The sequence below is a fragment of the Onychostruthus taczanowskii genome, unplaced genomic scaffold (genome assembly GCF_017590055.1).
Source record: "Onychostruthus taczanowskii isolate IOZ18803 unplaced genomic scaffold, ASM1759005v1 scaffold11, whole genome shotgun sequence".
Lineage (NCBI taxonomy): Eukaryota > Metazoa > Chordata > Aves > Passeriformes > Passeridae > Onychostruthus > Onychostruthus taczanowskii.
The window spans coordinates 12,719,360-12,746,304 of NW_024497629.1; the positions used below are offsets into that span (position 1 = coordinate 12,719,360).

At 37.6% G+C, this 26,945-nt stretch overlaps 1 protein-coding gene across 3 annotated transcripts in view; it reads left to right on the forward strand.

Moving 5' to 3' along the window:
* The window catches only part of PXDN (peroxidasin), a 158,555-nt gene that overhangs the window by 121,087 nt on the left and 10,523 nt on the right, over positions 1-26,945 (forward strand). Inside the window, exon 24 of one of the 3 annotated variants that reach the window (XR_005953798.1) lies at positions 15,164-15,287. The exons of 1 other annotated variant lie outside the window; for it this stretch is intronic. The gene's annotated coding sequence lies outside the window, so the exon portion shown is untranslated. Of the gene's footprint in view, positions 1-11,657; positions 11,677-15,163; positions 15,288-26,945 lie in introns of those variants that run through there. One more of the 3 variants, XR_005953799.1, reaches the window with a different exon arrangement.

Here is a 26,945-nt window from a genome sequence, read left to right on the forward strand (position 1 = left end):
TTCTTGATAGCAAGGTAATTTCTGAAAAGTAAAAACTCATTAAGTATTGAAATTAGATGCACAGAATGGAATTAGCAAATTATGTGTATGGGCAACTTAATACAAAGCTCTGAACAGAGATCTGGCTCCACCTTCATGGCCTTTCTGTTTTTGAATGTGCACTTAGAACTGCCTTACTTTTCTTCATCATAAAGATAGGGGCAGTATGTGAACAGATTAAAATACTAACATCCAAAAACCATGAGAGTGATGTGAACCCTTAGTTTCTTCAAAACTGCTGCCACTAAGTAATGCTATTAGGGTCTCATAGAAGTGATTTATTGAAGTGAAAATTATAGCAGAGTTATAATCTACATTTCAAGAAGCATTAAAAAAAAACAAAAAAAACCCCCAACCAGATAGGAATAAGAAGGCTTTTATGCTTCTCCTCTTCATGGCCCTTGGCTGAATTTGCTCCAATATGCCAATGTCTCTGGTTTTGAGTGGCTCAGAGCTGTACCCAACAGTCCAGATGGGTCCCATTGGTGCTGAAAAGACAGGAAGGATCACCTTCTTGATCCTGCTGCCAACACTGCCTAGTACAGGAGGCAATTTCCTTTGCTGTGATGTCCCTTTGCTAGCGCATGGTCAGCTTCATATCACCAGGACTCCCAGAACCTTCTCTGCTTCCTGATGGTTGTCCCCATCTTGTGCTGTTCCAGTGAGAGAACACAGGAAGTAGTCTTGGTCTCAGTCCTCAGGAACTGGTTTCACACACAGTTCAAGGCATAATGGCTTTTCACCTCAGTCAGCCTCACTGCGTTTGTAGAACTGACTGTTGTGAATATCCTTCCCTTCAGCCTGTAGAGTATTTTAAACTATTCTGTCATACCCTTATAAAATGAACAGGGATTTATGAGTAGCAGCCTGTGTCTGAATAGAAGTTAATCTGTAAAGGAATCCAAAGAGCAGAGATGTGATAGAAGTGCTAAAGTGGAGCAGCTTCATAGGAGCTGTGACATACATCCTTACTCCCTTCCACTGAAGTTACATAGTTTTGAAATGATCATTATTGCTTTTTACTTGCCAAAGTGACACTTAATATGTAATTAAAAAGAACGTAAATGCTTGTTTTTAAACATAATATCTAGGAACTATCTTCTTTCAGTTTAATTCTAGCTGAGGCTCAATGGTGGAACAAGTCTTTGCAGACTTAGAGTATTTTCTATCCTTGTTTGAATGTGCTAGTCCATCAACGCTAAGCAACTCCTTCAGGCCTGAACTGGAAGGAGTATTTTTCTTGACATTGTGAAACTGCCATAATTCCATGGCTTCTCTTCAATCCTAAGGTTGCTTGACTCCAGCATGTGATTTTTAGATATAGTGAAGAATATGTTCCCTGTATCCTGACTTTATAAAGAAATCATCAGAAGTCACTGCTAACAGATAGCTTGCCAATTGGGGAATAATTTAATATAATTCAATCTCAAACGAAGTTCATTAGAGTGGACTGAACAGTATGAATGCTAATAGCGATCAATTTTAAAACAATAATTTATGCCAAAATCTCCAGGGTATAAAAGAAAACAGAGTGACAGTATAAAATGTTATGTGTGAAGAATGTGTTCCCTCTAAATTATTTTTGGCTTTTTATGCTTTGTGCATTGAATCAGTGACACTTCATTTATATGTATTCTCTTTGAATAACTTGAGAAAGTGGGGGTCAAATAAAAAACTTTTTAAAGGTCTTGTTGATTTGGTTTAGGAATAAGTTTCGTGACATACTTCATAGGCTACTCAAAATCAAGTTGTTTGTCATAATTTAGCAACATTTTACAATGTGCATTTCATTCAATGCCCTTTTAATCTTGACTGAGTATGCATTTTATATATAGTACATATACAGCATACAAACTCTGGAGATATGCAAGCTCAAGTAATCTCATATGTAGCAAAAAAATATCTAAGCTCTTCTTTTAATTAAATAAATTAATTGGGGTTTTTTTTAGGGCTTGAAGACATGGACTGTATCTACTGTCACAATACAAAAAATATTAAAAAACTGTTTTATAAACAGGGCTCGGCTAAATGCAGCAAGACAATCTGTCTTTAGTTGGAACAATAACTTGGATTGGACTCAAGAGTTGCCCCTTTCTTACCGTGAAAGGAAGAAGCTTTGAGATGAGCAGCACTGTAAAACTTCTGTGTGACACATTTGAAAAAAATGATTAAGGATGTTATGTAAACGCTGTGTCTTAGTGCTTTGCAGGGGGAGGAGCTCTCTGCTCCCATCTTTTGGTGACCAGCAGGAAATCTGCTGGTTTTACCTACACACTATGTGTAGATACCCAGAGCTACATCTGGGTGGGGAATTCAGGTTTTCTGACTGGACAGATCTTGCATATGAAAAGATCCAAGTAACCATGGGCTCTTTTCACTGATAGAAGAAGACCTGAATGCTGACTCCAAAATCTTTGCATTACGTACTTTTAAAAGTCACTGGTAAGTTGCACTGTAGGAATATAAGGAGAAATAAGGATTCTTTCTTCAGGTACAGATTCTTTTTGAGGAGAAGAAGCTTCCATGTATACAGGTTATTTGTGCCAACTTTCATAAACATAAATTTCATTAGTTTTGCCTACATGTGTGTAGATTTTAATTCATTATTAGAAGTGTAGACAAATCATTGATAACCATAGATCCATACATGCTCCAAACACTAATCCGTTCTCTTTCTGAGAGATAATTTAGAACACTATTCACTCAGAAAGAAAATGTCTTAAATATGCTCCAGTACACCACAGATACAAAGCTTTGGGGGAGTTTGTATTGAAGTTACTCTAATTCACTTTATTTCTACCTACAATACATACAATATCTGGAACAAAATTCTTGTAAATCGGTAAGCACTCTTTTTTACATAGTATTTAATCTGCAGCCAGTGCACTGGAAAAAAGTTCTGTATACAGAGGCTTTGGTCTTCAGGCATGGAAATGGACAAAATGTTTCTCCATAGTTTATCCTCTCTATAGTGTGAATAAATAGTCTTCATTCTGCTTTCACTTTCAGAGCATCTTTCCCAAACTCTATGCCACTCTCACAAGTTCTGTCTTCATGTCCCTGGATGTAATATCACCATTACCTAAAGTAAAGAAATAAAACAAGATCTAACTCCATTAGTGAATTAGCAGTGAAAGTGGAGCAAGGGAAAGAGAAATCAGGCCCTGATTATTTAAAGTGCACCTGTGATGGAAATGAGGCAGGAAGGAGAAGTGTGGGAGCATGAGTAACAAAACCAGAGAAGTGTATGAAAACTACTGAATTTTCTCAGGGGCGTTCTCCGCCCCATACCACAACAACTTTTCAAATCTCCAGCATAGTTATACAAAATCTTTTTCTCTCTCTCCCACTGTACCCAGTATGGATTTCATCTATTTACTACTGACCTCCTTGTAAGAATCTCAGTGTATCATTTGAGCTAGTAAATGTAGATATCTCAAATGCCTGCAAAACAATTTTAACCCATATCTAAGATGTTTGGCAAGAAATTCAGTTCTTTTAGTTAGTTAACCCTGGGGCAAACTGCTATGTTTTCTGGGCTAAACTTTCTTTCAGGAAAGGAAACTTTGCAATTGGCCTAATCCTTTGAGCTCTGAAGTAAGGAACTTTTTTTGTTCTCACAGGATGTTTCTCAGCAAACAAATATATTTATAGTAAATAGGGTTAGATACAATATTAGATTTAATTTGCCTCATTGATAAGTGGGATAAAATACATAAACAATAAAAGGAATATCTTCAAAAGCTTCCCAACTGTAGTAATACTCTTTTTAAAAGCAGAATAACTCCACTTTCTGAAAAGGAAACTCTAAATTTTTCACGTCAAGTTGAAAATACTAAGAGGAAAAAAAAAAGAATCTCAGTATTTAGATCTGGAATATGGATGAAGAATTTGAAAGGTTCTATCTGTAAGATCCAACAAAGTCACAAAAAAACCTCCTCAATTTTATCTATATTCAGTTTGCTTACTTATTTGTAGTCACACTTCAAAGGAATGTCAATGAAAATTCAAACTTAGTACATGGTGACTGGTAAATAAAAAAAGACAGTGTAAGAGAAGTAAACAAACACAAAAGTTTCCATGGATATGAATCAGTTTTGTAAAGAAATCAATTTCCAGTTTATATTTAGTCACAAAACTTTTTCACAGGCTAACAGCTTGAGAGTAAGTGTTTAGGCAGTGGCTCTAGGAAGTTTGTTTGTTTGGACATATTGTGTCCATATGTGCTTTCTGCACATAAATGAAGTCCAGAAATTGAGATTTTGAATCCATTTAAGACCCCATTTAAGAGATTATGACCACATTTAAGATGAGACATAAAGTCTCAAAGCCTGATGCTCAAACTTCAATTCTTCAAATGAAGATTTGCTGAGGGCTGATAGCTGTGAAACCAGCCTTCCCTGTGCCAGTGTAAAATCACGTGTAGAAGCACTAGGTGAACACAAATGAGCAGCATGGTGGCAGTAACACAATACAGGAATTGAGCAGGAGTGTCACTGTATGGTGACCGAAGTTCTGCCTGTGAGGGCAAGGACAAATCCTGCAGGAACATGTCACAGATACCATCAGATTGCAGTGGGGGTGTGGGCCTGTGTGTGAGGTGGCCACATGGCACTGCTAAGACTTTCCTTTATATTTTGGCATAACCGGGCATGAAATCTCATAGTCCACTGGTAATCAAAATCTACACAGGTATGTGCACGTTTTGTAAACAGATGTGACCTGCGTTTGAAGAGACTGCAATTAACACAGCTAGTTCTTGCATTTCCACCTTGGCTATTAGAAAGCTCTTTAACACTATTGAAACTCTCATCTTTTACCCCCTCAAACAGGAATTTTAAAATAAACCATGTTTATAAAATATAACATTTTTCTTAGACTTTTAAAATGACAAAATAGGCATGTCAGGCAGAAATATGTTCTCCAGGGACACCAACAGCAGCAAATATTATATTCTGCTTTTTAGTGGAAAATTATATGCCTTCCAAGGAAAGGGCTGGCTTATTTGCATATCTGTGCTGTCTTTCCTTTAAGATCCCTGCTTGAAGTGAGCAGATCCTTAGAAAGAATGCAATATTCATAACATGAGTAGAGTGATAATGTCAGCAAAAGCAAAATTTCAATTACTTATCAAATACAGGAACCAATGTCTGTTCCACTTTTTTCTCCTTACATTCTTCTGGAGAAAGAGGGAAATAACTAATCACCCTGCTTGGAAGTTACTGCATTACAGTCCTTTAGCCATGTGCATTCCTTGAGGAGTGAGCTCTGAACCACTGGAAGCTGCTCCTGTACAGGCTGTAATAAGATAATAGTCAGCTCATGTGTCTCAGCATGACTTGAGTTTTTTGTCATAAGAAAACACTAGGAAATGAAGAATAACAACTGATGAATTATTGGCCTGTTGAATGGTACATTTCTCTTGCACACCATGTATTTAAATCTGGCTGGTTATAACCGATGTAACATCCTTGCAAACATGGCACTGATACAGTCTTTATTAAGGTAATTATGTAAAGTATATGTCTTAATTTATTCAGTCATTGTATATTGTTTTGTGACATAAATATTTGATTTAAATTGTGTGACTATGCCAGCATATGAACACATGTCAAGCTTTAATCTATTTGAATATTTAACTTCAATTCACTTAATGTGATATACACAGAAAATATGAAGTAGTCTTGGTACTGTTACATACCAGTAATGTTTGTGTTTGTGTTTTGGAAAGCTGCCATATCTAAACAGAATTCATACACATGAAAAAAAGAGGGTTCAAGATTTCAGTTATAACAGAAAGAAAGGTCCACAGGGAGAAGGCCCTGCTCTGGGTACAGTTGCACGATGAAATAATTTAGATTACTTTAGGCTGTATGCTGGCTCATCAGCGCTCAGAAAGGCACCTAGAAAGTTTTGCATTTATGAATAGGAATAGACTCTGAGGAACAGAGTATCAATTAGCAGTTAACAAATTAGACATTGCTAGAACACTACCAAGACACCTCTAGGGCCAATTTATTTCAGGAATAAAGTTTGTTCCTCAGAGCAGTGAGAACACACATCACTGCCTACAAGAAGCAGATGATCTTTACTATAGAGCATTTCTTTGGAGAAGTTTAACAGAATCCTTATACATATGATATATTTCCCTGGAAAATGCAAAATTTTAGAATGAAATGAAAAAGACCAGAATATCTGGAAAAGAGAGGGAAATTATATAATCAGTCTTTGACAATGAGAATAGGAAAATTGAAGAAAAATGGATTTTAAGGGGAAAAAAAAGGATTAATTAAAAAAGAATCACTACAGGAACATGCATTTTAGCATGTGAAATCTTTATTGTACCTAACTAAAAAGAAACATTGAAATTTCACACTGAGTATTTCCGATACATATAGTAACTACTGTTGGAAAGGAAATGCTGATTTTTTTCATTAGTGCAAATTTTGAAAAATCACTGAGTGAGACTAGCTTGTAAAACAGATACATCTGCCCCAGACATATAGCTGCAGGAAAATTTATATCCCTAAAGAGTTATTGAGCAAAAATAGGGACACAAATTCCTTTACATTTTGTGAGGTACAGGAATGCACCTGCACACAGATCACTCACTGCTAGCAGCCTAGAGGCAGATAGGAGGGCGTGTTCTGCTGAGATCTGGGAACTCTGAGGATGATGGACACAAGGCAGGGAAGTGCTAGAATGCCATTTGTCATCCAGAAATGCAATGTATAATATTGTATTTGCAGGGCTCCAAGATGGAGGAAGGAATGATGAATCTGACTCCATGTTTTCAGAAGGCTAATTTATTATTTTATGATACTATATTAAAGAATACTATACTAAACTATACTAATGAATACAGAAAGGATACTTACAGAATGCTAAAAAGAGAATAATGAAAATGTGTACTCTCTCCAGAGTCCCAACACAGCTTGGCACTGATTGGCCAAAATCTCCAAACACATTCCAAAGGAGCAAAACACAGCAGAAGCAAATTAGATTTTTTTTTTTTTTTTCATTTTTCTCTGAAGCTACTCAGCTTCCAGGAGAAAAATCCTGGGGGAAAGGATTTTTCAGAAAAAATGAATGTGACAATATAACATCTCTATATTACGGTTTGCAATGTGTCCTTCTTTCACTGCTCCTTTTCCCACCTGTTGCCCATTAAAGAGATTTCATCTTTGTGTGTGTTTTCCAAGAATATGCCATGTTTACAAAAATCTCCAGTGTTATCTGAATTTAAAACACTAGAATCATGGCAAAACAAAATGACAGGTGACAGACATTTCAGATTCTTAAAGAGCACCAAAACCTGACTGGATTCCTTCTACTTCACTTCAGAAAATGATAAAGTGAACATCTTGTGCTCAGATTAGTCAGACTCACTTCATCACCATAAAGTTTGGTAGAATTCACCCTGTGAATGCTCATGCTGTGGTGAATCCTGTCATAGACAAGACTCATTCCCTTTATTGATGGCAGAAGGAACCAAGGGTGAGGAGCTTGCATGTAAACATGTGCCTTGCAGGTATCCAAAGGTACATGAAGCGACTCCTGCCCAGGCTGTCCTCTGTGAGCAGAAAACTCATACATGTTTTGAGCCACTTTGTTTTGCAGTGTCCCAGTGAAGGGTTGGCAGCTAAGGGGTGTTTAATAATGTCTGCTTCAAAATGCTTTTCATAGTAGCAATAGAGGATATGTGATAGGAGCCATAGTACCTACAGCGAGTGCCAAGTCTTCCTTTCCCATGAATGGTTATTTAAGTCAGCACAGCATTTCTTCCAACTAACAAGAAGCTTATGAATATCCCTAGAAATCTCACAAGCTCAGCTTTTAGCAGGAATGACATTGTTAATTGAGTGCAGATGGTTTAGGTTGCTGATCAACTAAATAATCAGACAAGTAAGAGTGGCCTGATGCAGAGGAAATTACAACATCAGCATACAGAAAATTGTTGTTGTTCCTATGTAAGTTAATCTGCTGTAATTCACTCTGCTGGGTATGTGTATTTAGTCACAGCTGGCTAAGAGACATAGCCATTCCAGACCATTCAGCTCAGGTTCTATTTCTAACTGCTGCTCCTGTAGATGAGACCTGTAAAAATCGCTCCTTCTCTTCTCTTCTCTTCTCTTCTCTTCTCTTCTCTTCTCTTCTCTTTTCTTCCTCTCTTTCTCTCCAGGGAGTGTCATCTGCAACCTACTTTATCTAACATTTTACTAATTTATTGAATATACATGAAATGTGTTGCTTGAATATTCACAGCTAATAATAAATACTAAGGAGTAAACAGAGATTAATATGGTTGCGCTGTTTCAAGACAAGGAAATTCAGAGGAAAAATGTAGTAGCTCACTGACAGTAGGTCCCACAAGAGTAATTAAAATAATTCAATGGTGCCCAGGTCCTTGAGACCAACAGTTACAGTGAATTATTTTATTACAGATCAAATATAAAAGACTCAAGAGTTAAACCCAAACATGACTTGAATGATGACAGCTTTATTTTCACTGTGCTGCTGGCCAGAGTGAACTGAAATCCTACAGATTACAAGACAAAAGCCAAACTTAGAGGCAGACTTGCCAGTCTTCCTGGGTTCCTCTGAGCTCACATGCCATCCAGCAGGCTCCTCCACTAAAAAGGGTTTCATTTTCTCCAATATGGGCAGAAATGCTTCTGGCCTTTTTTTAGGATCTCACAAGTACCCTTCTATATGAGTATTACAAAAGCTGAGAAGAAATGATTTCTCACCCCATTTCACCTTTTAGTCTTCTTTAGACTTTTTTTACTGTGCCACATCAAGCAAAAAGAATGACTGGGCTTATTACTTGGCAGCTGGTTGCATTGATAGCCTGAAAGGGAAAATGCCTGCTTGCTTATGGGCAAGTGTCTGGCTGTAGATGCTGGGCTGTCTGGCCTTCTGAAGACGGACCTCAGCTGATCAATGAACCCCAGAATCCCTTCCCTCAGTTCCACTTTGCTTCTGAGAAAATGTAACTCTGTGGGTTGGATTCACTGTCCATAAGGAGGATGTCTACAAGGTAAATGTTCATACTGGTCATCGAGGTGCCTTTCATCTTGAGTGTAACTCAGCTCATCCTAGAGTAGATATCCCTAAGTCAGGAATGTGCCTTTATATGCTTCTCTCTCTCCATTGACAATCTTCAGCTCTTTGGGAGAGACTTGGGTGCTATCTGTCTATATTTAATGACTAATGACATTAGTGTGGTTTTATAATACCCTTCATATTTTCCCTGACCAGAATCAAGAAGAATGTCTGTCCAAGGCTCCTCTCTGTGCCCAGTAGAAAGATTTGGAGATCTTGTACCATGAAGGTTTTTAACTTAACATTTCTACTGCTAACTTCTGGTGGTTCCCAAAAATACCTGCAGTTTTAAACTTTCCTCTCATGTAGCAACAGACAACAATATAGAAATTACTTGTCATGAATGACAGACATAGAGTAAAAAAAATAAAATAAAAAAATTCATAATTTCACATAAAAATGAATGTTGAGGACTGCCTAATAACATGAATACACGAGTTGTTATTTATTTTCCTCCTTCACACACCACATTATTTCCACTTATATGAAATAAGTATGTTCCAAGATTTTTATCTAATTTTTATCTTGAAGGCAGCTGAAATAGTTTCTCCAGATGTTATTAAATAACAAAAGCATGCTGTAATCAAATGGTTTAATTCCCTGGAAAGAAAAATAATTTCCTGTACCGTATTTACATCTCTAATTTCTTATGAAGCTTACAAAAGACACTTATGACAATGGTAGTTTATGCTGTTTTCCCACTTAACAACAAATGGTTCAAATACACTGCTGGTATTAACCCCATTCACTCCCATCAGTTCTCCTCCAGGGAACCTTGTAGGAACAAATTTGAGTACATGTGGGTTTGTCACTCTGTAGTGTAAGGATTTAGTTATCCCACCGGAAGAGTATAGGATGCTGGGTGGAAAACTGGCATAACCCTTGCTTCTTTGAGTCTGAGAGCAGAGGGACAAATAAATGCATCTCTTCTAATACAACTAGTTTTGTGTCTACACAAAACACTAGACAAACTAGTTGTGTGTTCACTTTCTTAAAAGCTAGCAGGATGCACAGGCCTTTAATTGCATAACATAAGTCTTGCATATCCCATTATAAGGGCAGCTTCCTTTATATATTCTGAAGCTGTAACCTGTATCAATAAAAAGCAATTTAACATTTGAAACTAGTGGTTTCAAAACATTTATAGACTTGGACAGTTCAAATCATATAGTCTATATTAAATTCAATTTCAAACAGGTAAAATTTAAAAGACCTATTTAATTTCTCTAGTCCTCCTCCACTGTAGGTACAGTTTTTGTCCCTATCATGGAATAAAATAAAGCTAAGAAGAACATAAACCAGTCCACAAAATAAAAGAATGTGTAAATCACTGTCTAGCTGACAGACCAACTCAGACTGAAACGTATCATTTGTAGCTGGATACTAGCTGGAAAAATGTAGTTTAGGGTGCAGTAGGTGCAGTGATATTAAAAGATTTTTATGCTTTATAGCTGTGAATGTACACAGCTTAAAGATTTCTTTCACTGTTCTGTGTGTGAACATGCAATCTCAAGTCTTGACCTCAAAAAAAAAAAAAAAAGAAAAAAACAAAACAAAACAAAACAAAAACCAGAAGAGATGAGAAGAAAACAAAGGGAAAAAAGAAATTCTGAAAAAGTCCTTGTTTATTTCTCAAGGGAGCACAGGGCACTTTTTATAGCCTAACACTGGAATATGAAACAGGAGAAGTTCTCTCCTCTTTTTCCCTATGCATCATTAAAGGCCAAATCCAGTTAGCCTTTTCTTCCCTTCAGCACATTAGAAATTAGTTCTGTGATATCCTATTTCAAGAATTTCCCATTTGTTCAAATGATACCTCATTAATGTTAGATGAAGTCCTGCAATAACTTCATAATTCAGTAGACATGTTTTAGGACTTAATTTACCCTGTTTTGTTGTTGCAAAATAACATGCAGATGGTTTATCATGAGCAATCACTCCCAGTTCACTTCCCTGACCTATGTCCTGTGACAGTAACATTAGACATTATAAACCTCAAGTGCATTAACATTTGAGAGCTTTCATCTCAGCAGTCATGTAGTCTCAGGGAAAACCAGCTCATACTTACAATGAGTAAACTTTCTCATTAATATTCTTTAATGATCAGAAAGATGATGAAGGAAAAATTCTGTAGTAATAATTAATAGTAACAGTTTAAATTTATAAAGCACTTTTATTCTCAGTATTCCAAAGTGTATTAAAAACATGCTGATTAAAAGTGTTTCTATGTGGTGTTGCAGAAAAACATAAATATTGCTGAAAGAGAATTTTGAATAATTGCCAGATTATGCACTGTATTATCCTTTTAATTAATGATTTTAAAATTTCCAGTAAAGTATTATTAGGACTGATTGTCCTAAACATGACCAAAAATTCCCAGGCATCAAATCAGGCCTCAGTTAATATAAATTACTGAAAACTGAGAATCAGAAATGTCATAAAATAGTGATTTTTTTGATACAGGCATGGTGCAAATTATTATAAAGCCATTTTTCTTTTCTTTTTCTTACAAGTGTTTCCAGGATTCTTCACTGAAAATGCTCCATTTTGCCCTGAAGAATAAAGGAGTCTTCTAATTCACCTCTTAACCTTGACAGCTAATAAGCTAGGTTTTTAATGAAAAGCTGCCTTACACAATTTGCCATGTTCTTATGGGAAAACTGGATCTTTATAAAGACAATTTTCCGCAAGAGACAGATCATACAGTTTTCATTCCTCTGCAAAGGTCAGTAACATAAATGCCACACCAGAGAAAACGACAACCTTTGACAGGAACATCCAGCATCATGGTACAGAACCAGATAGTGTGAAAACAGCCCAAGAACTAATGACTACACAAGCTAGTCACCACAGACAGGTCTAACCAGAAAATCAATTATCCTGAGAATCCATTTCTTCTCAGGAAAAGATTTACACTTTATTCCTACCCTACAACTCAAAATTGCCATTCACTTCAGCAGCCACTGAAAAGGGTGTATTTCATATTTAGGACTATATGTTTATGCAAGTGACAAAACTGAATTCCTGATGAATGTTGTTCCTTTTAGCACTGCAGAGCCAACAAAGCTCGAGAGGGAATTAGATACGAGGCAGGCTTGTGCTTCATCAGCAGATCTGTCTCCTCCCTTCTGATTGCAGTTTCCTTATGGCTGATGATGATTATGAGCCAGGAAAAAATCACAGCTGTTGTTCCAGAAAGTCCTTTTAGAACTGGGTAAATCCAATACCATATCACTGGCAAGTCAATTAACATGAAATGATCTGATGCTGATTTTTCAGGCTTATTTTTTAGTGGCTATAAAATATTCAAGAATGAGGATTTACACTATAGTGTCTACCTATAGATAGAATCCCATTTACATCCTCTGCTTCAGAAACAGGAAGAAAATATTTCAGCTTCCCTTGTTTTAGTTTCTTCAGTTTTTAGAAATGTTGATAAGGATACAAAATCGTCCCTGACTGAGAGCATAGAAAGGGAGGGGTTGTTTGTCATATGCACAATCTCCATTCACGAGACCTCACATCTGCAAATTTTCTTTTTTATTTAACTTTACCCAAATTTTTTATATTAAATATAATATATTGCTTTTCAATATAATTTTATATTTTAGGAATATAGGAATGGCAGAAGGAGTTTTGTGAGCTTGAGCAGAAAAGCAGGACTGCCTAGGAAGGCAACAACAAAGAAGATAGGGAAGCAAAGGCTACCGCAATGCTGCCACTTACTGCCTGAAGAGGAAAGAGCTGCCCTGAGCAATTATCATGCACTTTCTGTCTTCCAGTGTTTTATAATTGCTCAGAACAGAAGCATCAAGTTGTATTACTGGGAGCTGGGTGAGCTCTAATGTTAGGATAACAGTATTTTTTTGTCTCTTTTACCTGTTGAGAGCCTAAGATCTTCAGAGCAGGGACTGACTGCTGCTGTGAGGCTTCGTATAACATGATTGAGATTTCTGAATACCATCTTAATCCTAATAATAGAATAGTCAAAATCAATGAAGAAGCAGAAAGTCACAGTTACAGAGTTACACCTGGCTGCGCAGTCTTAAGCCATCTGTGGTAATTGGTGGTTGCATAATGGAGGTAGAATTAAACAGTAAAAAAGGAGTTGTGTGTAGAGGAGGTAAATGGCAGTTTTGAAGGTGACATGTCCTGTGGAATGACAGTGGGCTGCAAATATCAATTCTTTTTTTCTTTAGGATCTTGAGATAGTCACAGAGCTGATCTGTAAGTAAAATTATGACAATTTTGCAGAATATAAACTACTGAATACCTATGTCTGTCTGTTCTGCAGACTTAGGTATGCTGTAGTTTATATAGTTCTGCAGACTTTTGGCTTTTTTACCTTGTGAAAATTTATTGTTGAAAATTACTGCTGTTGATGTTTGGAAATTTCCTCTACACAAACGAGAAACTGAAAAACAAGGAGCCCAAATCCTACACTGACAAAACACCCAGTTTTCACTGAAGTTGATTTAACTGAATTCCATGGCTAGGTACATTTGAAAATATGTAATGTAAAGGCATCTGACCAGATCTCAAGGGAAGAGTGTTACAGGAGAATGATCTGAAATTTAACTTGTGGAGTTCAAGTTTGTTATCAAATTTGCTTGAAGGTTGAATCCAGAATATTTCTTTAAATGTTGGCAGTCACTTTGTATTACTCAGTAATAGAATTCAACTGTTTATTCTTGAACATGGACTATGAAATTGTAATATTTGGGGGGTTTTAAAAGAGTTTAGCTTAATTAAATGAATACTTCTATCACATAAGCCATGAAGACCAGATTTTATGAGCAGTTAAAGTCTTAGAGAAATAAGTAGACCTAATGATATGATAGACCTTAGGGTCTGTGTTTGCTATCAGCAAGGATTTGTTATCTCAATTATCATTTACTGTAGCTCTACAGGCACAGAAAACTAGGAAAAAGCCACTTTCATTTTAACTGTGTCAGTAACAAAATATTTAAAACTCTTTCACAATGAGTATTTCATTATTAGAAAAAAAAGCTTTTCATACAAGCAACTTGTTAAATAGGATAAAATAACAATAATTACCTAAATTCTGGCAAACATATGGAAAATGTACATTTGCACCTAATTTATTCTTGAGCTAAAGACCTAAATGTGTGTGTTTTCAGTTGCCATTTGTTTTATGAGTAGGTCTTTCTATTTATTGCTTTCCAATCATAATCAGGTGAAGAATATCTTATCTGACAGAGCATCATGTATTTAATTTAAATGTTGCATTTTTTCTGAACATGTGGATTTAATGATGTTTTTGAAAGACTCCTCTTTCCAGGGTCTCCATGGTGTGGCTCCAAAGAAGTAGGGAGAAGTGAAAAAATGGAAAAGATAGAGCATCTTCAGATAGATATCTTCTACAATTTCTCACTCACTACTCTGAAAAAAGCAGTGCTTTTGACTGGATCCATTCATGGGGTTTCATGCCATTTTAAGATCCACTGGTCTCTGGATGAGGCCTGATTGCTGTTCTGAGCTTCAGGAATGCCCAACTATTAATCCCATGTCCAACAGCTGGCAGTGGGACTCCCACAGTCAATGCAACAACCTACCCAGGATTCTGATGTGTCACTTGGGCACATCCCCAGTCATGTAGGACTGGGTTTCTAATTGCAGTCCAAGGACTTAATGACAGAATGTGTCTGTGTTTTGAGAGAAAACAGAGATCTTGTCTTCTGGATTCAAAATGCATGACTTCAGCATAAGAAGTAGAAGCTGCGCTTATGCCTATTTTAGCAATGTGACATGTTATGTTACATTTTAGGAACAGCTTTGAAGGGAGTGAGTTGGTGCCAATCACTTAGTGTCCATGTTTCATGTATTTTGGGCAGACTTTAGACTGCCAGCAGCCATTAAGCAGCAGATCCTGAGGAGGCAGGATAGCATTTCCACTGTGCCAGTCTCCTTCCTGTGCAGAAAGTCATCACTGCACAACCGAAACCCACAGAATTTCAGCCTATACACAGATCCTCTCTCTCAACCCTTCTTTTCCAAGAAAAGTTGACACACGCTCACCAGAACTGCTCCTGGAGGAGATACTGGGCTATCAATGAAGAAGGATCCCTGCGTGGTGAATAATGGGCTCTGACTCCATGATTCAGAAGGCTGAACAATTGTTTTATTAAGCTAGGTTATATTACACTAATAATATATTAAAACTGTACTAAAGAGATACTATAGTAAAAAAATACTATACTAAAGAGATACTAAAGAAAAATCCGTGACTGGCTGGAGACAGTCAGGACACAGCTTTGACCCAATTGGCCAATCAATCCAAACAACCCTCAGCAGAATCCAATTAACAAATCACTCTTGGTAAACAATCTCCATAACACATTCCACATGTGCCAAACAACAGGCACAGCAAATAGAGATAAAAATTGTTTTCTCTTTTTCTCTGGGCTTCTCACTATCTTCCCCAGGAAAAATCCTGGGAGAGAGAATTATGTCTCTCTCTGTTCAGAGAATGTGAATACTACTCTGGGTCATCTTTTGAAAGAGGCCAAGGGCATAAAACCTCTTTTTTTTTTTTTTTTTGCTGCATATGGGTGCCCTCATCCTGACAGACAGGAGCTGTGACTGACCACAAAAACTCATATACCAATGGAGGCAGAGCTGGTAATATCTCTCTGTCTTGTTTCTTATTTCTCTATCTCCTTTTCTATCTATCTCCTTCTATCTCACCTCTCTTATGGTGTTCTTAGCTCTGAGAATGCCTATAGACTGCTTTTTCCAGTTATGTTTTTTCCAGTTATGGTTTTTCTAGTACTATTCCAGAGATGTTAAAAATAAAAGCTACTGTTGTTGTTATAAACAATTATTGAACATTTTTTTTTGCTGTAATCTCCTCCAAGGGATCCTTTATTAAAGAACCCAGTTGTCCTGAATAAGAGATGGATCACAACAAGGGTCAGCTGCCCAGTCTGTCCCCTCCCAACTTCTTGTGCACCCCAGCCTCCTCACTGGTGGGGTGAGAAGCAGAAAATATATTGACACTTCACAAGCACTGCCCAGCAACAGATAAAAAAACCCCACAATACTTTTGTGCTGTGTTTATAGCACAAATCCGAAACATAGCACCATGCAAACTACAAGGAAGAAAATTAACTCTATCCTAGCCAAAACCGATACAAATCTTTTCATCTACTTCTTTTCTCATTTCAACATATCCCCAAACTTTATATCATGTGTATTTTCAGACTATCATGCACTATCTGTGCATGTAATTGAAGCCTCCAGAATCACTATTTGAATATAAGTCACATGTATTTACCTGCACTCCAGGAAGAGGACAGTTTTCCTTCCTGAGCTGTACCTCATGCTCCCCCTCTCAACCCCGCTGCCAGTGTGCTGGCTGCCGGAGCCAGCAGAAGGAAGCAGCACCAGAATCTATCCCAGGGTGAGGATGCTGAGCTTAAGGACAGTGAAGCTCTAATTAATGCACTGACAATGTACAGTCTTCTACTTTTCTTTTTCCACTTGACTTTTTCCAGTAACCTCACTACCCTCACTCTTTTCCTTACCTCTGAACATCTGGCGAGGCACCACTTTCATTACTGCTTCTAAAGGCTCAAGTGATAGATTTGTGACTCCCTCTGCATGCTTTTCTTTGGCCAGTGTATAAAGACCCAGGTGATTGTTCCTTTACTTGTCAAAAACCTCATATGGGGAACTATTTTTATCAAAAAGAGAAGGCATGATGGAAGCCATGAGCACTTGGAAGAAGTTGCTGTAGTTTGCAGTATGGTATTACCTCAAAGACAGAGGTAATGAGCAGTAGCTCAGATGGTGATTGCCTCCTGAGGCTTGCACTTTGCAATTTGCTGTTACCCCAGAAATTGTCTCATATGGAAAAAAAAAATGAAGGGCTGAGACCTTTAGGTGAAAGTGATGCCTTAAGTTTTAGCTTTCATATTTTCCAGATTCTGTACTGCATTAGCGTGTAACTCTGAACTTCATATAAAGTTAGCAAGTTCTCCTCACAATTTAGTCAGACAAAACAGTCCTTTTCCAGCCCAAGAGCCAAGGACACTGCTGCAGCTTCAGGCCCAAAAAGTGTAGACAACAGCAAACTGAGGAGAGCAAACTGGGAGGATAGGACTTCATAACCTGAATCTGTAATTAACCCAATATGTAAATGGACCAATACTTAATAAAAGTGTGAAGACTCGTGACCCATGCCTTGGGTATAGCCTCAGCCAGGCTCTTGTACTGCCCAAGGTGCATCCTTTGAAGGCCTTTTTAATAAATACCTACTTTATTGCTTTAACACTGCCTAGCCTCTGTTCTCGGTAGCCTCTCAAGGCATCAAAAGAATGTGTGAGTATAAATATTTATTTAAGCATGTTAAGAGATTTTTTTCAGAGGCAACTAAGGTGAGGAAGGGGATGAAGACTGCTAGGAAGAAACTTTACTCATTAGATTCATAAGAGTGAGCTTTGAAGGCTTGGAGGAAGTGGTGCTGCACCAGAATCTGTAGCTTTGAAGTATGAAGCAAACAATTTATAAAACATGTGTATCTCAGCAGGCAATATTTGATTGCATTTGTGCAGGACTGTAATTATGCATATCATGCAGGTATCATGGCAGATGACATATAATGAAGGGAATGGGGGAGTGAATAGAAAAATACCCACTGAAACACATGGAAAATGTAATTGAGAAAATGCATAATGCTTTTTTTTTGTGGCTCTTTTGCAGGTAAAATACTATGGAAACTCCAGAGTGCAAGTATGAGGGGTGTGTTGTAGACCTGCATTGAAATCTCATCCTATTTTGAATATCACAGAATTCACAGAATCACTGGGTTGGAAGAGACCTTAAAGATCATCAAGTCCAACCCATGCCCAAACACCTCAACTAAATCATGGCACCAAGTGACACATCCAGTCTTTTTTTAAACACATCCAGGGATGGTGACTCCACCACGTCCCTGGGCAGGCCATTCCAGAACTTTATGACTCTTTCCATGGAAAACTTTTTCCTAATATCCAACCTATATTTCCCTTGGTGCAGCTTAAGACTGTGTCCTCTCGTTCTGTCAGCTGCTGCCTGTTGAAAGAGACCAACCCCCACCTGAGCACAGCCACCTTTCAGGAAGGTGTAGAGAGAGATAAGGTCACCCCTGAGTCTCCTTTTCTCCAGGTTAAACACCCCCAGCTCCCTCAGCCGTTCCTCACAGGGTTTGTGTTCCCAGCCCCTCACCAGCCTCGTTGCCTCCTCTGGATGCGCTCAAGCGTCTCAAGGTCTTTCCCAAATTGAGGGGCCAGAACTGGACACAGCACTCAAGGTGTGGCCTCAAAGTGCCGAGTACAGGAGAACAATGACCTCCAGCTCCTGCTGGCTACACTATTTCCTGATCCAGGCCAGGATGCCATTGGCCTTCTTGGCCACCAGGGCACACTGCTGGCTCACGTTCAGTCAGCTGTCACGAGCACCCCCAGGTCCCTTTCTGCCTGGGCACTGTCCAGCCTCACCATCCCCAGCCTACAACGCTGCAGGGGGTTATTGTGGCCAAAATGCAGGACTCAGCACTTGGATTCATTAAACTTCATCCTGTTAGACTCTGCTGGCTTCAAATCATCTGGCTTCAAACTATGAACATCAGATTACATTAGTTAAGTGTCTGTAGTTTTGTTCCATTAAAAACAGCAAAGAAACATCTCTCAGATCTTATGCAAATATGGAGCAATAGGAAATCCACCATGATTTCACTGAGTAATTTTCAGAAGATATTGGTGTGATTGGGATGAACTAGAGGTAGCAACTTATCTTCCTAATAAAATAGTACATTAATTTCTTGAGCTAAAAATATCACAGTTGATTTAGTTAAGTATAACAAAAAAGAGAAAACCTGTAAAATACTTAGTGCAATAGAGTTGAAGCAGTAAATCACAATGACCACCTGAATTGAACAAAATTGTATAGCCTTTCCTAAAGGAAATTGAAAAAGCATAACGAGGGATATCATAAGATCCAGTGTCTGAACTTTGTATCTTAGGTTATTTAAAAAAATCAGTGGTTAAAGACAACTCTTATACATAAATCCATGAGATTAAAATTCTGTCTTTCCTGAAATGTTAGCATATTGAAATACATTTTTATCACATTTTAGCGGAAAGGACACTGATTTATGCTTATGCCCACTAAAACTCTTTCTGAGATGTTGCTACAATAGCTCTTTTCAATTTTTGTCTGAAACAAGTTTTCAGAAAATAAATATCCTTAGAGGAAAATGAAAGATAATAAAAGAAAAATTCACTCATTTCAGATACACAATGTGACAAACACATTTTTCTCTTTTTTTTTGTTATTTGCATACATGCGACCTTACATATTTAATAAGTCTGTTTATGTGATATATTATGAATGGACAGTTGTACTTAACCAAAAATAGTATTTATGATTGGTATTTTTGATTTGGATTAGATAGGCTAAGACATTTGCAGTAAAATATCAATAAGTACTAAAGAGGTAAATTGAAAACACAATCAGTAAAGTATGTAATGAAAATATTTGATATAGATGTATGATACGCATGTTTAAGTTATGTTTTAAAATACAGATCAATATAATAAGTTGTTTTGTATTAGAGAGGTTAATTACAATTTACTCCCACTTGTCTAAGTTTGACAAGATTGAATTCCCAGTTATCATACAACAAAAGTCCTGCTCAGCTATTAACATCATGGGAAATGTATTTATAGGCGCTTTTTCAGGCTCTGTAGTTAGAAGAGTCAGCAAAGCTTACTCATTCATGTTCCTCATGAGCCTTCCCCTCTCTCCCCTCCCCTTCAACTGTCTCTAACAAAGAGCTGGGGCTGTGTTTGCAGTGTACTGTGAACTGTTTAATTCCTGGCAATTAAAAACAAAGGAAATCAAAACTTTGTGGGAATTTTTGAAGTGGTAATGAATTCAGTCCATGCCATACACTTTCTTTTCAAACATCTTCATATAACCTCTGTTTTTTTTGTTCTAGGATAAAGAACATGGAGTCTGCTAAATACAATTGCTTAAAAGAAGGAAAATCACTATGTCATGCAGTGTTCCCCCTCTTCTCCCAGTCTCCCCCAAATACCAACTTTATAATAGGAGACTGGGAGGTGGGATGGTAGTTCAGCAGAACAAGCTAAATGATATAAAAGCTGAAGACTATAGATGACAAAAAGCTGTATGTGTCAGACGTAACAACAAGCTAAGGAAAGGCCCAATTAAAAGTAACCAAGGCACAGTGCAATTGCACAGAAGGGTACAGAAGAATTGGAAATTTAGGCTGTTATAAATACATAGTGCTTACACTATTGTACCTTGAAGTGAAATAGGATCACTGTAAGTGACTCCAATGTTTGGCCTAAAGTCTGTCTTAATCAGAACAGAAGGCAAAGGAGCAAAATTTGCTGTTGGCTCTGCTAGTGAATATCTTGGAGAACATGAAGAACTCCATTCATGCTTCAGGACTCACCTTTGGCATTGCAGAAAGAGCTAAAACTGACTGTCTTACCAACTGAGGACTTCCCACTTACAGGGAGGTACAATCTGAATGTTTGAAGGACAACTTGGACTTGGCTAGGTGGAGAGGGAGGGAGTGTGCCCACCCTGAGCTGTTCTTTCACTGCTATCAGCTGGCACTTCCCAGGGGATGTTCTGCCACCTCCCACCGGCCAGGCTGGGGGTCTGAGGGCTCATACAGGCTCTGGAGACTAAGAAAGGAAAAAACAAGTGTAGTTTTCTAGCTACTGATTTTGTATAATACTTGGTAAAGCATTTAGTAAACCGTCTTGTCTATCATGTGATTGGCATGCACAGTTCTGTCACAGAACTACTGTCATAACTACAGGGAACAGAGAGAATGCTGGCTAAAGGAATTAGCCCCTCCAAGCTGAAAATTTTGATAGAAGACTCAATTTATGAAGATGACTACTTTTCATGGAGAGTACAGCTGAGTTGAGAAGGCAGCAGCAAATAGTCTTTGTTTCAGTCCTCTAAACCAAGCACCAGGAGAAGGGAAGTATGGACTTCATGCCCTGACTGACAGGGTTGATAACGCAGCATGGCACAGGGATTTGGTAACAATCTATGTGCGGAATAACACTATCTTTTCAGAAATTGTCCTTTCCCTGCATCATTGTCTAATTCATTTTAGGTCTTCTCTGTTCTGAAAGACATAAGGCAGAAGACTTCCTGATAGCAAAGCTGTAAAATTTGCTTTGTGAACTTTTTTTTCAAAGCCTTGAAGTGTTTTTTCTGTTTTGTTTATTAATTTTGGAGTAAAGAAAAAAAAATGTAATATTTCCAAAACAGCTCTTCTGGCTTGTGCATATTCATTCATTCATTCATCAGTTCCATACAATTCCATGGCTTTCACACTGCTCTCATTTCCTCTTCAAGCCCCCCCCCTTCAGCTCAGAGATTAATTGATAGCAGTAATAAGTTGCCTTTGTCTCTACCATGGCTGTGAGAAGGAATTTAGACTGCTTGCCAATAGGATTCAGTAGTGCTATTTTGGAATATGTGAAGTGTCAGAAACTAATACTGGACACCACAGAGAGCTGATGGGCAGAACCATTCCAATACATGCTATTTTTGATCATTTCAGCATAAAAATTACTCTGGCTTTCAGTGATGTGCTGCCACTGAGAATGTTGATGCTCAGAAATGAGGATCTATGTTTTAATTTTAAGGGAGACTGCTTTACTGGATACTGACGTGTTAGGTCATCTCTTCCTGAGGGGAGAACTTTTCTGCTGATGTCTCCAGCACCATGTTTATGTTAAGCCTCTCTGCTCTCCCAGCTTCTTAGTCAGGTGTTCACACTCATCCTGTTTTATACAATTTAATTTCTTCCCACTCCAGCTCTCACTTCCCTACCCACAGTGTCTCTTTGCTGACTGCCACCACATTCTCCGGGTCCATTCAACCTTCCTTGATGATTTGTCTTAAAAGAGGTCTTCAATTCCTTACCATACTGCTCTGCTCAGTTTCCTTTCCAGATATGGGTCTGTCTTGTGGGCATCTCCTAACTCACAAACTTTATCCCATACACTTCTTTTTGGACTTTCCTCTCCTGCTTTTCCACTTAGACTTTTCCAGAAGTCTTTATGCTTTGAGAGCTGCTTCTTCTGCCTTCCTTTGCAACTAGCTCAGACCAGCCCTAATTTTCCCAAATGCTTTTCCCTTCTTTTTCCAGCCCCAGCCTCTCCTCCCACCTCATCTCCTCTACTTGGATCCTCATCATCAGCCCCTACAACAGTGCTGCTCCAGGAACTAGAGTTGCTCATGACTAAGACCCATTTCTGCAGTTCATGCAAAGTACTATTTAGAAAACTTCTTTGTGTGCATTCCCATTTTTGTTGCCAGTGAGAGCAATGTCTGGAAGTCTCAGCTGGAGTAAAAACAGAGGGGTGGTGCTGGGGAGCTTAGGAGATTTGGAATGGCTTCAAACTTCCTTCAATGAAGCATAGGGAGGCAATTAATGGGGAAACTTGGCCCAATGCCCAGCTGCAGAGTCTGCCTGTGCTATACAGCTGGCCTTACTCGTTTGAACATTTTCTTTGGTTCAATTCACCACATGGCTTTACTTCACTGGGATTAGCTCTTCAGTTGTTGTAAGCTTACACAGTCTTATTGAAAGTAGTCTAGAGATGCTGGTTTACAGCAAATAAGGATATGGTCCCCCCTTTCTTTATTTTTTTTTTTTTTGACTTTGAATGGAACTAAAAATTGAAACAGAATTTCACTTGGTGTCATGTCAAAACCCCAAGTTAAACATAATTTTAGCATAAAACCTCAAAATGGTCTGGGTAAATATGAAAAGCTCATGAAGTTTAGGCAATCTTTAAACATGCAGAGCTATACAGAGTTCTGTACATTATCTGATCTGGTTCCCAGTGTCAGGTTTTACTGCAAAAATTTTGCATTGGCTTAATTGGTTTCCAGCTGGAAGGAAAAAAAAACCATTAAAATGTTTTCAGTGTATTCAGACTTAAGAATTTTTCACCCTTATTCTGAGTGTTGCATTTTTAGCAATCTGAAATGCTCAGTTTCATAGACTTCCTAGACATTAAAGGATAGATCTTCAATGGGAAGTTATGTTAGAGCCAAAAGAGGATTTATGGATCTTGAAAACAGGCAGTGTAGCACCTATATTTTAAGCACTTTTCCCTGAAATACAATCCAGAATCAAGAGTTTCAGACCTCAGGGCATGGGAAGGGTTATAGAATTCAAAGAGGTAGTCCCAAACTCCTGCATACTGAGAGGAGAAGACTAGCCAACAGAAACTGCCAAAGATGGATTATGGCAGAAAATCTTCTGCTCCCTCGAGCTTAAGTACAGAGTTAAGGCTCCAGGAACGCATATTACCTAACAAAAATATGATTTAGGGTTACATTAATTGCTTAAGAATAATTAAGACCTCTTTATAGGTCATGTTATGATCGAGATTCTCATAATGCTCAAGCACTGATGTCAAAAATTGCAGCTGGTTCTATGAAAACTCCAGGCTTTAGTATGTTTAGGAATTTGTGCCAGACATAAGTGAATTAAATAGGTAAAATAAAATACCCATCTTTGGTATAATTACCTTTATAACTATCATTAAAACACTTACCTGGGAAAGTATAACACTAGGGCCACTTACATTTATTTACTGCTTCAGCTAAAGGAGGAATATAAGCCTTGAGTTCGAACTATTGCCAATGCTTCAGCTGAGGTAGCCTGATGCAGAAAATTGCAAGAAGGAGCAAGAAATGGGCAGTCTGTCTCAAAAACATAGGTGGTTTAAAATCCTCATGGAAGAGGAACTTGAGGTCCCACAGGTGAATTCCTGCACCATGTTATCCAAAGTTGTGTATATGGAATTAGAAATAAGTAACATGAGTGTGCAACAATACTTAGGGCCAAAAAGGTATCAGAGAAAATCCTCAGACAGCTGACAGAAACTGTGAAGTTGAGATTTTCATGTCATCATCTTAATGTGAAAGTACACTTGGCATGAGTATTTGGCAGGTTATGTGAGTAACCACCTTTCACACATTATTAAAAAATAAGAAAAAATAGGGAAAGAGGAATCAAAAGATTCACAGATTCAGAGGCCAAAGTAAGAAATACATCCAGCAGTCTATAATCTTCCAAACACAAAAGCAAAGACCATAAAAATGGCTGGTTTAGCTACCATTTAACCAAATTACTTTTCCTATTTACTTTTCTCCTACCTGTGAATATGATCACTCAGTGACTGCAGCAGAATGAAACAATATTCATTGATTTCTCATTCCTTCCCTGCCCCTCAATTTGCAAAATTAAATGTCTTAACAAGACAGTTTGTTGGGAAAAAAAAGAAGTCTGGAGAGAAAATTCCTTAAAAAGTAATTCTGTGGTGATCTCAGAGAGCTTCAGTAAAACATACCATGAGCATGTAATTATTTTCTCATCTAATTTCTCCTTAATATGGTTCAAGGAAAAAGCAAAAATAATTTAGTTTCTAAGGATTTTAATATAAAACAGCCAATTTAAAAAGCCAAATTATAAAGAATGTTTCCATTTGTCACTTCTTAGATTAAGGTATAGCCCTCAGTTTTTACAGGAATCTCAGCTGCCTGCAGTCAAATTATTGCAGAATTTTTTTGTCGATTTCCTACATTTATATGTTGTTTTCTGAAGCAATGCTATTCAGAGCAGGCCATTCCTCACACTAGATAATTTTGTCCTAGAAATGACTAGCATGATTATTGTGCTTCATAGCTTGGAGCAAAAATACCTCCTCTGAGTAGAGTTTAAATGTATTTCTGTCACATAAATGCAGATCCATCAGTAATGCTCCCAGATGACCAAGCTTCCTGAAGAAAGCACTCAGTGCCAAAGTCTGCTTCCATTTATGTGGATGTTAAATTCTACTATTTTATGTGCCAGTAGCCAAAGAAGCAGGTTGCAAGAGAGTAATTAAGAACATCGCTTCCCTAAAGCGAATTACGTGTGTGATTTCGAAGGCAGACAAAGGCTGGTTTACCATCAGCTTTTTAAAAATTTGTTTCCCATGAAGTTGCACTTATTTATTGTTTAGTAGAATGTTTTGGGCTACATTAAAGATTTTGAAAGAAATTTTACTATGGATAATATGTTTGTTCCCATATTTTCCCTAAAGTGAAAACCTTAAAATCTGATATATTGTCTTTAGATATTGCTCTGCTCAAAGAAGGAGTATGATGCTGCAGAACAATCAAATATTTCAATGGATTTTTAGCATGCTTAGTGTTCTTATGTTTCAGGAAATAGGGATCTAAAGCTGTCAGTCTTTACATCTATATAACACCTTTCCCTTAGCAATGACTTGTTTATATTAGTGACAGTGTTTAGAGTGTTGGAATTCCCTCCCCAGGGATGTGGTAGAGTCTCTACCACTGGAGACTTTCAAGCTAGGATTGAACAGGATGCTAGATAATTTCACCAAGGATCTCTTTCCCTTAAAGTTTGAACCAGGTGATAGTTCTAATTCCCTTCAGCAAGGAAGAAACTGGAGATATAACTTTAAGACTTTTTTAATTGTTAATTTATCTAGGTGTTTAGCAATTTTGACTCTTCCATGATGAATGTGGGGTTTAAATCAATTATACAAAAGAAAGGGATTTGGCATTCTGCAGCCCAATTTAATCAACCCTCTCTGCCACACAGCTTGGGATGCTGGTCAGCAGCTCCCCAGAGACCCCTGAGATGTGAGCTGCTGACCAGCCTCAGAGACATTCTGTTTTCTGTCTGACTGAAGTGATCCCACACCTCTCATCAGTTATTGGGTTCTTACGAGAGAATTGCTCTCTAGGCAAATCTAGGTAAGACATCTGTAAAAAAATATTTTAGTCTTAAAATTTGAGGTGGGTGGGGTTATTTAACCTTTTAAATAGATATATATGTGAGCTTAAATGTTCCGCTCATGGCTCGAAATGGCATTTTATGCCTTTTGGAAATAAAACTGCTACAGTTCATTGCAAAGAAAAGTATTATACAGCATAGTAATACCACCACCTTGTGGGGAAGAAATATGTCCCAACGTGTCCAAATATCCTTATGTACTCCACAGGCAGAGCCAAAACCAATACATAGTTAATATTGCTGAAATGATAAATGAAACAATTATTCTCATGGAAGGTAATTTGTATAAAAAACAACAAAGCATTTTTACTTTGGATAGGTTTACCTTCTGAGTTGGGCTTAATATGCCACGTCTGTAAACTTGGCACAAATTGCACAGCTAACTACAAACATATGATTTATGCCCTTGATTTATTAAGATATTTAAAATTTATAAATGTTTAACTTGTTTGTAAAGGTACTATAAAATAATGCATTTTTATATAAAAGACTTATGAATAAATATATTTAAGTGCCACTTTGCACAGCATTTCCTGAAATTCTGCTTTATCCAACTCTCATTTTCATAGAAAACATTGAAATTAGGCTCTTCTGACAAAGTAGACATTTGGCAGAGGCTGAAATATACCTAGCCTGTACTCAATCACCTGATGAAAAAGACTCTTCCTAAAGTCCCCGTTTTTTTAGGGGGCAGAGGGGCTGGTTTTTAAATTTTTTGTTTTGTTTTGTTTTGTTTTCTATTTCAGTTCTCAACTCTATCAAACATAAGGCAGGGTTAGTACAGACAAGGGTTTCATTCATTACAGGCCTAACAGTCTGTCCCCTGCACTGAATGACGTAGTGTCCTGTGGAAAAAATATTATATGCTTATGTTGTTAAAGGCTATAGTATAAAAATTATACTTAAGATTTAGCAC